This window comes from Lonchura striata, chromosome 1 (genome assembly GCF_046129695.1).
Source record: "Lonchura striata isolate bLonStr1 chromosome 1, bLonStr1.mat, whole genome shotgun sequence".
Lineage (NCBI taxonomy): Eukaryota > Metazoa > Chordata > Aves > Passeriformes > Estrildidae > Lonchura > Lonchura striata.
The window spans coordinates 147,147,747-147,153,746 of NC_134603.1; the positions used below are offsets into that span (position 1 = coordinate 147,147,747).

A 6,000-nucleotide genomic window follows, 5' to 3' on the forward strand; every position below is an offset into this window, starting at 1 on the left:
TAAACAAAGTCCTATTATATGGAAGGAAAACCACAGCAATTAATAAAATCAGTGGTCAGGATTTTTAACTAATTTATATATTTGCTAGATAAATATGAGAAAAATAATTGCTCCAACAATTCTGACCTAGCTTTTGAAAAAATCTCCAAACTCTGCTTTGTTCAGGAAAGTACAATCTTGTGTGCATTTTGTCAGTAATTTTAAACAATTCCACATTTTACAAACCAAGTTAATCACTGAAGTGAGGCACATATACATTGCACAGATTAATTTTCTTTATAGTTCCAGTTAGCATTTGTGACAACCTGCATTATGGGTAAAAGACATCTTTTACTGACATTTATGTGAATCTGGATCTAGCTAAAAAGTCATTTAAGAAGCAAATAAAATTCCTGAAGACATCTTCATCATAACCTTGTCCATTTTTCAGAACTTTTAGCCTGGACTGATTCACACTGCCTAAAGTCTTCACACACTTCCAGAGATAAATGTTCTTAAAGACTGTGGAAGGCAGTTACTACGAAAATTAGTTCCATGTATGTCCAAAATTTGTGAACTTTAGCTGACTGAAATTGGGTATTCAATTTCAAAACATTTCTCCTAATTCTAAAATTCTCCCTCATTCTCAAACTGTGTGAAATGAAACATTTGCTAGCTAACTAGATAATGCAGGCATCTACGGAGATGTTTAGATGCCTAAATTTGAGAACACATTGTCAATGTTATCTTTTATCTACTTCCTTTTGAGGTATTTTATTCTAACCCAGTGACTGCAGATGGCACAGTTCAGTGGTCCCCAAGCTGTGGTGCACTGGTAGAAATGCACAACAGTCTAGATGGAGCCTGAGCCACTTCAAGGTGAGTTTGAGGCCAGATTCATGGTCCATCTGCTCAGGGAGACCACATCACTAACAGCATAGTTTTATTTACGTGCAGGCAGAAATACCAAGCACACTTCACAGCCTTTCACCATCTCACTTGCTTTTGAGATGAACTTAGGCCAAAAACACAACCCAGGCTCTTCTGCTGCAGAAGCCTCAGGTCATACTGAACAGTCCCTTCTCCTCTCTGCTCCAAGGCAGGGGAATCCCAGGACACTTGAACAGCAGACGCCCACAGAATTCTTATTGCCTGCAAACAGTAAGGACACACAGCACAGAGACTTCTACACTACTACCTTATGTGCACAGCAATTCCACTAATGCAACTCTTGTCACTCTAATAGTGCTCATTTTTTCCCTGAAAAGTTATGAAGCATTGCTCTGCCTCACTACAGAAGGACTACGTGAAACTATTAAGAACTATTTTGGTTTCTGGTGAAGAAACTCAATTTGGTTTTTTACATTTATATTTAATAGCTGCCAAGTGTTTGCTTAGATTTAAAAACCAAAACAAACAACAACTTCAGAGATTAACTACCCATTATATTTTTGCTACAAAGCTTCAGATTGTTGAAGAGTATCTTCAAGCACATCACCAAAGTTTTAAGACGCCCCCCTGCCAACATTCACAGGCTCACAACTCCCCTGACAAAGTTGACTTCAACACAAGACAATTTCTGTCACATTATCCAGTTCATGAGGTGGAGAGGAAGCATAGTTTTTCTCAGTCACACCTTTTCTACTGAACCTGATACTAAGTATTAGTTGCAGAGACCACCATCTATAGCACAATCAACAGAGCCATCAACACAGTCACTTTTTTACTTTTTTCCCCACTCACTAAAGCCAAACTCACCATCAGCAAGAGAAATGCTTTCTGTTGAACTACTTACCCCATGAAGTATTCCCTTCCCTCCCTTCCCCATGCAACTATCTGGTCAAAGAAAAGACGGTTTGTTTAGGCGTGGAAAAGCTGGCATTTTAAGGCCATAAATCCACAGAGGGAATTAATTAATGCCATAAATCCCATAAAAGTGAAAATTATTTTGTGGGCACTTCCACTTTTATATAAAACATTAGTCAGCAAACAGTCGACCTCCCTAACGACTTTCAAGAGTGGTTGATAATTAAAAAAAAAAACCAAAAAGTAAAAGGAGAGATTCCAGGTCCTTCATACTGAAGGATGAGGAACTCGAAAAACCCTAAGGAGTGCAACCTGAACCACAAACTGGCATTTCCTCTCCCATTTTCCCCCTCCTCACACCTGCCTCAGCATTCACCCCTAAAGAATTAAACTATTTCATACAAAAGCAAGAGAAATGAAAGAATATCAGCATTAAGTAGGACAAGAAAGTATTTCCACTTTTTCTTTTCTACTGCAATGAGATCTTCTTAAAACTACAATGAACAGAATTATTCCAACAATACAGAGACCATGCCAGATGATTCCAGGTTAAATTATAAAACCAAACAGCATCAAATTAAAGTTCTTTCACTCCTTTATCTCTTCTCAAACCACCCCATCTCTAGCCTCCGTAAAGCTCACAGAAGACCAAAAGAAAATTCCCAAAGCCTGCTGGTTTCCGGATAAGCCCCAAAAGACACACGAAGTTTCCCAAACCTTAACATCAGCATTTCATAGGGGGGCTGTTGTCTGGAACATACGGAAGGTCAGGAAAGCGCACGGAAGCTCCCCATGATCCTTACCACGGGCACTCCCACAACTACACTTCCATCCTTTCCCGAAAAAAAGGAGCCAGGCCTCTGAGCAGCCCCTAGGGAGGGGATGAAGGCGAACACCCCACAGAGTGCACCGAGGGCAGTTATCTGCAGGCAGGCTTCGGGGGTGCACACACACAAAGATGCCCAGAAGCAAACAAAAGCGAGCCCGCCGCCAGTTCGCACTGCCCGACCCGCCGAGTCCGGCACAGCCCCGGGAGGGCCCTTCCCGGCGCTGCCCCGGAGGCCGCGGGGAGCCGGGTGGGGGAGAGCGGAGAAATCGCCCCTTTACCCCCCAGGCCCTGCCGCAGGGCACTCGGGAGAGGCGAGGAAGCCCCCGGGGCTGTGCCGGCGGCCAAGGCGATGCCGTGCCCCGCTGCCCCGCTGGACGGCGAGGCCGTCCCGGCCGCGGGAGTGGCACCGCCCGCAGCCGCCGGCGGAGGAGGGCTGGGGCTCCGAGTTCGCCCTCTCGCCGTCCCCTCCCCTGCCCCCCGCGGGCACGGCAGCCATGGCCCCTCGCCCGGCCTGCGGGGGCCCCGCCGTCTCTCTCCTGTGGAGCCTCGGCGCTGTCGAGCAGCTGCCATTACTCGGGCCAAGACCCGTCCTCCAAGCAGGCATCCCCCTCCCCACGAGGAAATGCGGCGGGGGTGTGTGAGCGAAAGGAGAGCGGGGGACAGTGGGGAGCAAAGCGGTGGCCCCGCGTGCGGGAGAGAGAGCGGGGCCGGCGAGTGCCGGGGCTGAGGCCGGGCTGCACCACACCCTGCCCGGCCTCGCCTCTCACGCGAGGCCCCGGCTCCCCCGCGCCCTGCAGGCCCGCGCGGAGCGCTGGAAGCGGCGATTCTCCCCGGAGCGCCCCTCTCCCCACCCCACCTCCTCCCGCCCCGGCCCCGGGGCTGGCTGCAACTCGGCACGGGGGCGCGGGGGACCCGCCGCCGCCTCCCAGCCGAAATTCGACCGGGGAAGGTGTGGGGACAAAAATAATCGCCGTTAATAATCACACGCGCTCCGCCGCCGTCCCCTTCTCCTCCTCGGTTTCCAAGCGGGCTGCCAGATAATCCTGCCCACTCCGAAAAATGAAATAATAATAATAATAATAAAATCCCGCCTTCCATCTCCCCCCCGCAGCCCCACAGATTTTATTATTAAGTATAATTGCTCCCCCTCCTCATACGGCACCCCGCGGGGAAGGATTGCCCCCTCCCCTGGTGCCCAGCCCTTCCCCTGTCCCCTCTCCCCCATCTCCTTGGAACAGTGTGTACATGATTTTGTAGTTTTTTTAAGGCGCCATGTTTATAATCCTCCATCATATTAAAAAAAAAAAAAAAAAAATCTACCCAGCATGAGACACGGCGTCTCTCGCACCCCAAAGCCAGGGAGGCAGACACAGAAATATCCACGGGGCTGTAAATTCACCCCCCCTCCCGCACACACCCCTCCTCCCCAGACTTAAAAGTCTCTCTCACCTTGTGCTGCTGGCGCTGCTTCTGCTGCTGCAGGGGGGGAGAAGTTAAGCCAGGGGAAACTTTTCAATCCCTTCCCCAGGCCGCTGCTGCCTCCTCCTTCCACATATTTTTCCCCTCAGAGTTTTATTGTGTCTGAATTTTCTCTCTCTCTCTCCTCTTCTGTCTGTCCACAGTTCAGGTTTCTGGGGTAAACAGGGTTTAGGATGGTGCTAGGGATATTTGGGAGAAGGAGAACTCTAGTGGTCTCTGCTGGAGTTGCTGTTTGTTTCTTTTATTATTTTTTTTAATAATACATTTGAAGCGGATCTTTAACTATTTATTATGTATGTATTTTGTCACACTCTTAGGTCTGGACCCTCTCTTGTTGCAGAGCGAAAATACGGTGCTTATCCAGCCTTGATACATGAAAATTCCTCCTATCATGAAGTCCAACTTGAAGAAATGACAGATAATGTTTTTGAAAATAGATACTCACCTTGAGCAACAGAAACTAAAACATAGAGAATCAACGGCCTGTCTCAGAATTGTTAGTATGTCGTGAGCTGTAGATCACAGAAGCACAGAATAATTTAAATTGGAAAAGACCTTTATGATCACTGAGCCCAACTGTTAGCCATACTTGCACTGCAGGGTAAGGAAATACATATTAATACAAAATACATAACTTTATAGGAACACACACACAAACATATATATATATATATATATATATATGTAAGTAGCAAGGAAACATACATTTTATATTTTTAAATGAACTGTGAGATAAATATTAATAAATGTCTATGGAAATATATTCTAAAGTTTCTGAAATTCTTCAGGAATTATTAAATGGGTAAGTAGCACTTCACAATTAATTAACTTGACTAGAATTTTACTTTTATTAAAATATACTGCAAGCTTAGTTCTGTAAACATTTATGCATGCAAAAAAAATTAGTCATATGAGTAGTCATTAATATTACTGAAATAGTAGAAGGAAATAGTAGTGCTAATGTTGAAAAAGAAGCATTCATTGTGCCTGGTCAGTCAAAGATTAAACAGTTTGCACACTGAACAGTGGAAGTTTTTCCAGCGTGTCCAGTAAATAAGATTTCTAGTAGTGCCTAAAACCAGTTTCTTTGAGACTGCTGCATCAGGACATTACATCCACTTCAAAAATAAAATGAAAATAATGGTTAGTTGCACAGCTGTGATAAAGTCTTACTTCTACTATGCATTTAAATATGAAAGAATGTTTTACATTCTCTAAAATAAATAGATATGAAAGAAAGTGCTGCTAATCTGCTCTCAAAGAGTGCTTGAGGCATTGGGCAGATACCCAATAGTACTATAATTTATTAACTGCATTATATTGCTTGAATTAATAAAAAAGCAAATGAAATTTACAAGCAATATTTTAAGTAAAAAGGGATTTACCATCAATATAATTATAAAAAGATTACTTTATGGTAAGCATGTATTTGTGATGTTTGGCTGTGATTTTGTTAAGGCATGTAATTTTCAAAAAAAGTTTGATAGAAATACAAGCCAAGTTTCCATGGGATAGTACTGGCTTGCCTGTCCTAGCTTTCTTTGAAACCTTCTCTGTTCAGATTGCATCTGAGCTATATTTATACACAGGGGGGAAAAGAAGAATTTGGGGTCATTACAGTTTCTGCTGTTTCTACCATGCAGTCAAGCCAACAGTTCTGCTCAAGCTGACATGGTTAAGGCACACTGATTTTTGCATCCAGAATCAGAGGACAAACATAGCTAGCAGTCACATAACCATTTTTAATTCTTCACCCCAAAAAGCCAGACGTCCCCAACAACCTGGGTTGGCTGGGGGGGATTTGCCACACCTCCAAAACAAAGCTCCAAAGCCAGTCTCAGCTTCTCTAGTGAAAGATTTATTGCTCTGCTGCAGTGCCTTCTCCTTACCTATGTAAATATTTATTT

At 44.5% G+C, this 6,000-nt stretch overlaps 1 protein-coding gene across 6 annotated transcripts in view; it reads right to left on the bottom strand.

Annotated features, from left to right (window-relative positions):
* ZMYND11 (zinc finger MYND-type containing 11) overlaps window positions 1-4,297 on the bottom strand; it is a 103,252-nt gene extending 98,955 nt beyond the window's left edge. For 2 of the 6 annotated variants that reach the window (XM_021528798.3, XM_021528797.3), the window contains exon 1: window positions 4,064-4,296. The gene's annotated coding sequence lies outside the window, so the exon portion shown is untranslated. Of the gene's footprint in view, window positions 1-2,502; window positions 2,785-3,598; window positions 3,747-4,063 lie in introns of those variants that run through there. The other 4 variants (XM_021528793.3, XM_021528794.3, XM_021528795.3 and 1 more) reach the window with 4 other exon arrangements.
* Window positions 4,298-6,000: the final 1,703 nt, after the last annotated feature.